Source organism: Somniosus microcephalus, chromosome 8 (assembly GCF_052327205.1).
Source record: "Somniosus microcephalus isolate GS21.2 chromosome 8, FLI_Smic_1.0, whole genome shotgun sequence".
Taxonomy (NCBI): Eukaryota; Metazoa; Chordata; class Chondrichthyes; order Squaliformes; family Somniosidae; genus Somniosus; species Somniosus microcephalus.
This window is the reverse complement of record NC_140994.1, coordinates 79,969,227-79,980,313: the sequence shown is the minus strand read 5'-3', so window position 1 is coordinate 79,980,313 and position 11,087 is coordinate 79,969,227. Positions and strand designations below refer to the sequence as shown.

Genomic DNA, 11,087 nt, shown 5'->3' with positions numbered 1-11,087 from the left:
GACAGACACTAGGGATTGAAGGGGAGAGGGACAGACACGGGATTTAAGGGGAGAGAGGGACAGACACTGGGGATTGAAGGGGAGAGGGACAGACAGTGGGGATTGAAGGGGAGAGGGACAGACACTGGGGATTTAAGGGGAGAGAGGGACAGACACTAGGGATTGAAGGGGAGAGGGACAGACACGGGATTTAAGGGGAGAGAGAGACAGACACTGGGGATTGAAGGGGAGAGGGACAGACACGGGATTTAAGGGGAGAGAGGGACAGACACTGGGGATTGAAGGGGAGAGGGACAGACAGTGGGGATTGAAGGGGAGAGGGACAGACACTGGGGATTTAAGGGGAGAGAGGGACAGACACTAGGGATTGAAGGGGAGAGGGACAGACACGGGATTTAAGGGGAGAGAGAGACAGACCCTGGGGATTGAAGGGGAGAGGGACAGACACTGGGGATTGAAGGGGAGAGGGACAGACACTGGGGATTTAAGGGGAGAGGGGGACAGACACCCGGTCCAGTGCTGAGAAGTAGAGGGGTTGGGAGGCCGGTGAAGAGGAGCCTGCTCCCAGTGAGTCAGTTTCAGGAAGTCTCTTCCTGGCCGGATGCCAGCATGAACGGGCACCGCCACACGTGGTGAATGCGAATGCTCCATAAATTGCTGTAACTCTGCCCTCTGGAAAGAGCACTTGCGAGTAATTGTAGAGCAGGGACGTCCGGTGACCTGTGGTAGCGAGTTGAAAATGTGAGATATACAGAGCGGCAATGACTTAGGACTGGGGCACTTGGATGAGGTTTAGATTAACCAGCGCGGCTTGGGTCCCCACTTGTTTCGGTATCTCTGGCAGTGTACTGCTCTCGGTATTGCTGACTGCTGCGTTTTCTCTCTCCCCTGCACAGCGACCTGAAATAGTTGAGTCTGGAGCTGTTGCTGACGCTGTTCCCCTTCCTCGCCAGTGAAAGCGCCCGAGCGATCCGTGCCCGACACTCAAGGTGAAGGCGGAGAACAAAACAAAAAAATTCCTCGTATAACTGCAAAATGGATGCACGTCTTGCTCACAGTATCAGCAGCCCGACCAGCCCCTGCGACGACATGCTGAAAAATATTAACAGTTTGGAGGCTATACAACTGTGTGACCGAGAAGGTAAGGCTGGGAATATGGAGGAAATATTCGAACGAATGCAGGGGAAACGAGCCTAGGGTGGCTCACGCCTGCGAGGCGTTCATTGTCAAGTACATGGGATTTAAATTCGCTAGTAAGATTTGGCAATGGTTCGGTTTCACGCTCCGTTCTGTTGATGAATGCCAGTTAGCTTTTAATCCTGTTCAGTGGAACTGATGCGCATTCGTTTCTTGTAGATCTTCTGTTTGTCTGACGGCTTTTCACTGCCGATTTGATCGACTTAATCACAGCGTGCTTCAACCTTTATTATCTCATGTTTTAAAACGAAAACCCATAATGGTTTGCCCGGTGGGGTAAAACAGTTTACAAAATGCAAAGGAAATTCGGTGCATTTTATGGTTACATTTTCAGCACCATGGACAAGATAGGAAAGGGTCGCTCAATCTACTGCAGTGGGCAACCGAACAAAATAGATGCACTGTACTTGTCTGCTGTGGTATACAATGGTTGATTCAAACAAGGCATACGATTTGGCTTATCTTTTGTGTAAATCAACTGCTTCGGTTCCTAGAATAAAGCACACTTCATTGCTGGAAGGATTTGCTTGAGATTAATGCTTAATTGGTAGCAGTCTTGGTATTTTTGTCGCATTGTTGGAATGACTGATGCTAAAGTTCCCTTGTGTCAGTGTCTTAAACAAAATAGCCACAGTGATTGACAGCTGTTTAACATAATATGCATTTGTTTCAGTAATCATGCTGAAACATAACTTAATTTCAGTACAGCCCAATCTTTCAAAAGACTCAAGGTCACTCAGGTGCAAAAGTTTTTCTCGCACCCATTAATTCCATCAATAGTGTTTAATATTCTTACTAACTTCCACCACCTATACAGCTGGATATTTTTAAATAAAGTTTTTTTTTCAAAAAACAAGCAACAATGTAAAATAGTTATGCCAAATGCATAGAAATATGAAGGTATTGAAACATTAGTTTGATCTGGGTAGAGAGTTTGACGGTGCATATGTCAGTCCAGAGACACAACATTTAATCTAAAAGTAGCTTCATATCAAAGCAAAGAAGCAGCTGAGTGTATGTGGGTAAATTATTTCAAAATAAAAAGGCAGATTAGGGAGCATCGTACTGAAAACCATAGACCACTTTAATTGTGCAATAGGTTCTGCCACTGGGTCCAAGGTTTTGTTACCTATCAGTTCAGAAAGAGAAAACCTTCGGACTATATTTAGAGCAATTCAGAATGATTAACGTGAGGACTTTGTATTATTTCCTGTGGTTGAGCTATGTTCCATGCACCTTTATAAAAGAAATACTGAAATGCTTTATCAGTTTACTTAAAATAAAAGTGTTTTGTTTTACGCACAGTGAAACTTCCACCTTTTCTGAGAATCCTATCTACATAGATCAGACTGAGCCAAGTTGTGGCTTCTAGGTTTTCATTTATATTGGTTTAATGAAATTCTTGAACATATTTGACAAATGGAACAGCTTTTGATGCACAGCATTCAGATGAAAGGAAGATGAATAGAAATTGATGAAAGCAGGATGCACTCTTGCAGACTAATCTGCCCTAGTGGAATCTAGCAAGTTTCACTGAGCTGTCATTGACAGCCTTCATTATGATATGCGTAGGTGACTGATTTCACAATTAAAATGAGCAGTGTTTATAATTAATAGATTTTATTGATCGCACAAGTCATAATTTTGATAAGATATGAGCAAATAAAGAATATTGTATAGCAGTATTGCTTTATGTATACTTAAAATTTACATTAGCTTTGTATTTCATTACACTTTCTGTAACTGCAGCCTTTTCAAATCCTTTAGATTTCAGTTTTGTGTTTTCAGTCTGAGTTTTCTAGGCTTTACTAAGGTTTTGTAGAATCCACTGAAAATGTAAATGGAAAATTACATTAGGAATGGTATAAGATGATAGTGGTGTACTCGATGCAGGGGAATGCAGTAAGGTGAAATGCTATGGCCAGTAAGGGATCTTTAATTAGCAGTAGCGGTCACGGGGTGGGGAGGAGCTGTTGTAATAGGAGAGAGGGAATGTTTTTGGCGAAGTATAGGAAAATGAGGGAGCTGGTAAATCAGAGGAGAGTCGTATTGACGCTATAGCGTGCACAGGTTGCAGGCGCTAATTTTCAGAGGGATGGGTAGCCAGTACAAACTGGAAATGGAGCTGGGCAGGAGTAAGCTGGTACAGGGGAATGAGAGTAGATATGTGAAATTATGAGTCAATCTCCTGTTGTACTGCCGACAAACAGTGAAGACCATGTTAGTTTCCTGAGAGTGCAATTATAATAAAGTTTAATCAAATATATTCCATAGAATGCAATTCCTAGGGGGAGAAATTCCCCTAGAGGGCCATTTGGGGCACTAAGTCAAAAATGTTTGAAATGGCGCTAACTTTTTACAAACATTAGAGAAATTCCCATGTTTTGCTGAATCAAGTGCTGCACTGGCCTCTTGGAATGCAGGAGGTGGGGAATGTGCTGATCCAAGGTGATGTGCTGATCCAGGGCGATGTGCCCAGCAGTGCCACAAATCACCACCATTAAAGGCAAGGGCTCTGCATTGTTTTTTGCCATCTGCGGGAGTGCCGCGCGTCCGGTGCTCAGAATTTTTTTTAAATCGGCAATTTTTTTCATGTCGGCCATCACGCCTTTAAATGGCGCCCCACGAGCGGCCGGCCTCACTGTTTGCAACCCCTGCAGCAGTCGGTAACATCGCCAGGCACTGCTGTGAGGCGCAAGTGGGAATTTTTCTCCTGCGGCGCTACCGAGGAGCTGTGCCCGGAGATGATGTCATGATCTCTGGGCGCAGAAGATCGGGGCAATACCCGGTAGCACCGCCGCTAACCTCCCGCGGAAGGGGGGTATGCTAACGATGAGAATTTCGTCCCCCCTAATATCTTAAAATGATTAATTTTAATGTAAGCAATGTAATTAAAATCATAAATATTAACTAATTTATATGATGTATATTTAATATGCAATCTATAATATACTAAAAGCATTATAAAATATTATTTGTCATTTATACAATAATATATTTTAAAAATCAGAAGATTTAATGCCAGATGGCAACTGGTAGTGGGGAGGCACAGCTGGGAGTGTTAACAGAGCCAGAGGCTTGAATTCGGAGCATTCTAGGAGGTAGGAACTGGAAATAAGTGTGAAGTGGTAAGTGGGCCAGAGTACTGAACCTCTAAGGTCATAGCAGTGGCCACTGGAGGCAAGGGGTGAGCTTGATTCAGGGCTGGAGACCTGAAGCTGTAATGCTTTTGGAAGCCAAACATAGAGGGGAGTTCAGAGCAGGGCTGGAGGCCTGAAGCTGACGCTTGTTCTGAGGTGGCCAGGCTATAGGTGGGAAATGAAAATCTGAACAGCTACAAAAGTAAGATAGAATTTTTTTAACTCACTTGAAGTTAAACTAAAGTCTGCTGCATTAAATTAGGCAAAATTTCACACTGTTATGCAATTTGGACAACTGAAGATGCATGTTCTGTACTTGAGGTTTGACATCATCATCTGTTATAACTGTAGCACTTCTTAAGGTGCAGAATTTGCAAAAAATAAGATTTAATGAGTGTATCCTTTTATAATATAAATGTTTTTCATATTAAATATTTAATAAAAACAGATTCTTCATTGTTGGCATCTACTCCACACTGTCTGTGTGGACTAAATTGAGTTGTCCAGGACAAGGGAGGAACCTGCAAGTTGACATTCGGTCACAATGTTTTGACATGGAACATTGACCATGTGACCTTTTTTGCTCCATGTGATTAGAAGAGCTCACTCCAACCTTGAGGCTCTGGATTGTTCTCCCTGTGGACATTCTTTCCTGTTTCATTATCGTTATCACTGCTTATGTGTTTTTCTTTCATCTTTCTAAAATTTTTCACCATTAAAATTTCATCTTGTTTGTCTTCAAGCCCCTCCATCAAAAGAGGCACATTTTCATGGTGTTGTGTGGCCACAAAATAGTTTGGTCCGAGGACATCAGTGTGATGCAAAACAGAAGTTTGTCCCGTGAGCCCCATGATTTTTCTAATCACTGCAGAATTGAGCACTTCCTTGTGACAATTATAATGGCTCCTGCATACAGTGGGCTCGATTTTCCAAGCCCCGAGGAGGCGGGAGTGGTGGGAAAATTGCAGAATCGGGGGGCAGGAACCCATCCCGCCCCAACCTGCCTCCGTGCCAATGTCCCAGGAGGCGGGTACCCGACCTGTGCTGGGAGCCGCCTCCCCGAGTCGGGAAGAGGATTAGTGCCAATTAACTGCCTGTTAACAGGTAGTTAACAGGCAGTTTTTTGCCTAATCCCTATTTTTAGCCCTGAAGTGTGGGCTGTCCGACGGCTCCGAACCACGCCAAGTTAGCGAGGTGGACCGTCGGTCTGCAGGGGTTGGAGGGGTCGAGATGTCCATTGTGCAGGTGAGCGATAGGTGCATGTGTGCAGAGGTGTGTGTAAAGTGTTTTAATAAGTTTTACTTACCTTTTACTTTCTCCTGCAGGCTTCCTTCCTTCAGTTCTCAGGAGTCCCTCAGCTCACCGGCACAGAAAGCAGAATGGCCGCTGAACTGTCAAAAGCTGCAGCCTCTGCTTTCTGGTCTGGAGAGCTCTCTAACTGAGTCTGAGTAGAAGGGCTCAAGTTAGAAGACAGATTGTCAGTGTTTGACAGCTTCACAGAGCTGTCAAACGCTGATTTTTCATCTGTCAAAAGCTCTTGACAGATGAAATGTCAATCGCTGACGTCATCAGTAACCAGGTGTCCCTTAATTGGCCTGCTGAGCCCGCTGGACGGGCTTAACAAGGTCAATCAAGGGAAAATAGCATGGGTTGGCCACAAGTCGATGGAGGCGGGACTACAACCCAAAAAGTGGGAGTCCCGCCTCCAAAAGCTCCTCATTGACAAAATCGAGCCCAATGTGTCTGAATCAAAGCTACAGTAGCCATTGGTGCTAAGTTAATTAAATTATAGAGTAATTGAATAACAAGAAGTAGTTCATATGCTGATTTCATTTAAATCACATTGAATGTGCTTTCCAGGTGTTAGCTCTGAATATTACTGAGAAGACTTTCCTGGCCCTTTAATGCGTGGTTTGCCATAACGTATGTATGCTTGTGTCATAAGGTCAGACCTTGAAAATGCCATCTTTTACAGCAAAGAAAGGACACATGTAATTCCGCAACTGCCTTGTAGTCTTTAGTTCTCCATTTTGCCTTGTTGATGAAATCTGCTAGGATAATAAAGGATTTGTGAGAAATGTTTCACCCACCTAACATCAGAGTTTGATAACCATTTACACTGCAACTACTAGTCTGAAATCAGGAGCTGCAGTTTGGACTCCAGCCAGGCAGAGCTCTATTAACATTGCTTGACTCCTGCGTGGCTGGAAACTTAATTTTCTTGTTTAGGAGAGAATTCTGCAGATGCCTGGATATTTGTACGGGCAGAGCTGTCTTTCAACAGGTAGAAATGTAAATGTTTTAGAAAGCTCGGAGGAAAGAATGTTCTTTAAACATTTTAAATTAAGGTCAGGCAGGGATACAAATTGTCCAGGGGATCCAAAACATCACCTCAGCACTTTGCAAGCCAGGTTTGATGCAGCAGTAGATTTACATTCCATGTGTTGTCGCATAGATATGATGTGACATTACGTCCTTCACTTCGGAGTCAGGTCTGAGCTGTGACTCTGGATCCACACTGCCAGTTTAGCATCAGTTCAAATACTAACTGCTTTGCACCAATGCTAAACTTGCAGTATTAATGCATCCCAAGAGAGCCAAAGTGACTTAGTTAAGCCTGTGCGTCAACTAAAGAACCTGCTGGGACCACTGTTGTTCACAATTTATATTAACGATTTAGACTTTGGAATCAAAAACACAATTTCTAAATTTGTGGATGACACCAAATTGGGGGGGATAGTCAATACTGAGGAGGACTGCAACAAATTACAGGATGTTAATAAACTTGCAGAATGGGCATATAATTGGCAAATGAAGTTCAACACAGATAAATGTGAGGTATTACATTTTGGTAGGAAGAATAGGGAGGTCACTTATTACTTGGAGGGTGCGAGTCTAGGTGGGGTAGAAGAACAAAGGGATCTCTGAGTACAAATACACAAATCACTAAAAGTTGCGACACAGGTTAGCAAGGCCATTAAAAAAAAGCAAACCAAGCACTAGGGTTTATTTCTAGAGGTATAGAATTGAAAAGCAGGGAAGTTAGTTAAACCTGTATCGAACCTTGGTTAGACCGCACTTGAAGTACTCCGTACAGTTCTGGCCACCATATTATAAAAAGGATATAGAGGCACTGGAGAGGGTGCAGAAAAGATTTACAAAAATAACAACAGAAAATGCTGGAAAAACTCAGCAGGCCAGGCAACATCCGTGGAGAGAAAATAGAGTCAACATTTCGGGTGAACCCTTTGTCAAGACTAAAGCACAGGAAATGAAATAGATTAAGAGGCCAGGCTGGGAGAGAACAAAAGAGAAGTGAAGAGACATTAAGAGGTATTCAAAACGAGACGAGATGGTGATAGGACTAGTGGAGACAAAAGACGGCTCTAGATTAGGTGTGAAATGCGCTGGCAGAATGGGAGACAGCTGCCATGTGGGAGAGAGAAAAAAAGGAAAGGGGGGGGGGGGGGGGGGGGGGGGAAGGCCAAAACAAAGGTGTGGATAAAAAATATAAGTAAAAATGTAATAGGGGCCGAGGTTATGATCTGAAATTGTTGAACTCGATATTGAGTCCGGAAGGCTGTAAAGTGCCTAATCGGAAGATGAGGTGCTGTTCCTCAAGTTTACGGTGAGCTTCCGTGGAACAATGCAAGAGGCTGAGGATGGTGAGGTCCGAGTGGGAATGGGGCGGTGAATTAAAATGACAGGCGACCGGAAGTTCGGGGTCACCGTTACGGACTGAACGGAGGTGTTCCGCAAAGCGGTCACCCAATCTGCGTTTGGTCTCCCCAATGTAGAGGTGACCACATCGTGAGCAGTGAATACAGTATACTAGATTGCAAGAAGTACAAGTAAATCGCTGTTTCACCTGGAAGGGGTGTTTGGGGCCCTGGACAGTGGAAAGGGGGGAGGTATAAGGGCAGGTGTTACATCTCCTGCGCTTGCATGGGAAGGTGTGCTGGGGGTGATAGAGGAGTGGACTAGGGTGTCTCGGAGGGAGCGGTCCCTACGGAATGCTGAAAGGGGAGGGGAGGGGAAGATGCATTTGGTGGTGGGATCACTTTGGAGGTGGCGGAAATGGTGGAGGATGATCCGTTGAATGTGGAGGCTGGTGGGGTGAAAGGTGAGGACGAGGGGAACCCTATCGTGGTTCCGGGAGGGAGGGGCAGGGGTGAGGGCAGAAGTGCGGGAGATAGAACTGACACGGTCGAGGGCCGTGTCAACCACGGTAGAGGGGAATCCTCGGTTGAGGAAAAAGGAAGCCATGTCGGAAGCACTGGTGTGGAAGGTGGCATCGTTGAAGCAGATGCGGCGGAGATGGAGAAACTGGGAGAATGGAATAGAGTCCTTACAGGAGGCAGGGTGGGAGGAAGTGTAGTCCAGGTAGCTGTGGGAGTCAGTGGGATTGTAGTGAATGTTGGCCAATAACCTATCCCCAGAGATGGAGACGGAAAAGGCGAGGAAGGGAAGAGTCAGAGATGGACCATGTGAAGGTGAGGGAAGGGTGGAAATTGGAGGCAAAGTGAATGAAATTGTCTAGTTCAGGGCGAGAGCAGGAAACGGCACCAATACAGTCCTCAATATATCGGAAAAAGAGGTGGGGAGGAGACCCGAGTAGGACTGGAACAAAGAGTGTTCCACATATCCCACGAAAAGGCAGGCATAGCTAGGACCCATGCGGGTACCCATAGCAACACCTTTGATTTGGAGGAAATGAGTGGAGTCAAAGGAGAAGTTGTTCAATGTGAGAACCAGTTCAGCCAGGCGGAGGAGGGTGGTGGAGGATGGGGACTGGTCAGGCCTCTATTCAAGGAAGAAGCGGAGCGCCCTCAGGCCATCCTGGTGGGGGATGGAGGTGTAGAGGGATTGTACGTCCATGGTGAAAAGGAAGCGGTTGGTGCCAGGAAACTGTTAAAGTGGCGGAGGGCATCCGAAGAGTCGCGGATGTAGGTGGGAAGAGACTGGACAAGGAGAAAAGATAGAGTCGAGATAGGAAGAGATAAGTTCCGTGGGGCAAGAACAGGCTGAAACGATGGGTCTACCAGGGCAGTCCTGTTTGTGGATCTTGGGAAGGAGGTAGAAGCGGGCTGTGCGGGGTTGGGGAATTATGAGGTTGATGGCCGCGGGGGGAAGATCTCCAGAGGAGATGAGGTCAGTGACAGTCTTGGAAACGGCGGTTTGATGTTCGGTAGTGGGGTCATGGTCCAGGTGGAGGTAGGAGGAGGTGTCGGAGAGTTGGCGTTCAGCTTCCGCAAGGTAGAGGTCAGTTCGCCAAACAACAGCACCACCCTTGTCAGCAGGTCTAATGACAATGTCAGGGTTGGATCTAAGAGAATGGAGTGCTGCAAGTTCAGAGGAAGGTAGGTTGGAGTGAGTGAGGGGAGCAGAGAAATGGAGATGGCCGATGTCACGGCGGCAGTTAGCGATGAAAAGATCTAGAGAGGGTAAGAGGCCGGGGGAGGGGTCCAGGTAGAACGGAAATTCTGAAAGCGGGAGAAAGGGTCAGCTGTGCGGGGGGAAGACTCCTGGCCAGAGAAGTGGGCACGGAGATGAAGGCAGTGGAAAAAGAGCTCAACATCGTGCTGAGCTCGAAATTCATTGAGGTGGGGGCGTAAGGGGATGAAGCTCAGGCCTTTGCTGAGGACTGATCGTTCAGGGCCAGAGAGGGGAAGGTCAGAGGGGATAGTGAAAACGTGGCAGGGGGTGAGATTGGGAGAAGGGAGGGTCAGAGGAAAGTGAAGGGGAAGAAGGTTCTGGAGGGGAGCTGGTGTTCAAGAGTTGATGAAGCTTGCGATCCTTGACATCGGAAAGGAAGGAAAAATGTTTTTTGTTGAAGCGTCGGATGAGTCGAAGGATGAAATGGAACTGTGGACCTGGACAGCTTTGAGATAGAGTGCGTCGGTGCTGCTGAAGAGAGAGGTTGAGAGTGTTCATGTGGCGCCGCATGGCGTTGAGCGTGGATCTCAAGATGCGGCGAGAGCAGTAGTTCGAGGAACGATGAATATCTTGGAGATATTTGTAATCCTGGGTGGATCCGAAACACGAAAGGTGGAAGTTTAGTTGGAATCCACGTGGAATAAGTCGGAACCGGAGACAGTTGCTGAGGAAAATGATGTGGCTGTGAAACCGAGTCTTGGCAGATACCTGATCAAACACGAGAAGGGAAACTGAAAGTAATGAAGATGAACAAGGTTGAAGAGCCAAACGGAGATCTCGTCGAAGAGAAGAGCAGAACTTCTTCAAGGTAGGCATTCCTGGAAGAGGTGTGGCAGTGAACCAAACACTAGTACGATAGCAAAATACTGCAGATGTTGGAAATCCGAAATAACAACAGAAAATGCTGGAAAAACTCAGCAGGCCAGGCAACATCCATGGAGAGAAAATAGAGTCAACGTTTCGGGTCAAACCTTTGTTAAGACTAAAGAAGCACAGGAAATGAAATAGATTAAGAGGCCAGGCTGGGAGAGAACAAAAGAGAAGTGAAGAGACATTAAGAGGTATTGATGACTGTACGGCACCGATACATTGATGACTGTATCGGTGCCGTTTCCTGCTCTAGCCCTGAACTAGACAATTTCATTCACTTTGCCTCCAATTTCCACCCTTCCCTCACCTTCACATGGTCCATCTCTGACTCTTCCCTTCCCTTCCTCGACTTCTCCGTCTCCATCTCTGGGGATAGGTTATTGACCAACATTCACTACAATCCCACTGACTCCCACAGCTACCTGGACTACACTTCTTCCCACC

General features: G+C 46.0%; 1 long non-coding RNA gene across 1 annotated transcript; it reads left to right on the top strand.

The window, feature by feature from the left end:
• The first annotated feature begins 466 nt into the window (after positions 1-466).
• Positions 467-7,806, top strand: LOC147113662 (uncharacterized). The gene is made up of 2 exons (XR_015079253.1): positions 467-741; positions 897-7,806. It is a non-coding gene; the product is annotated as an uncharacterized LOC147113662 (long non-coding RNA).
• The last annotated feature ends 3,281 nt before the right edge of the window (positions 7,807-11,087 follow it).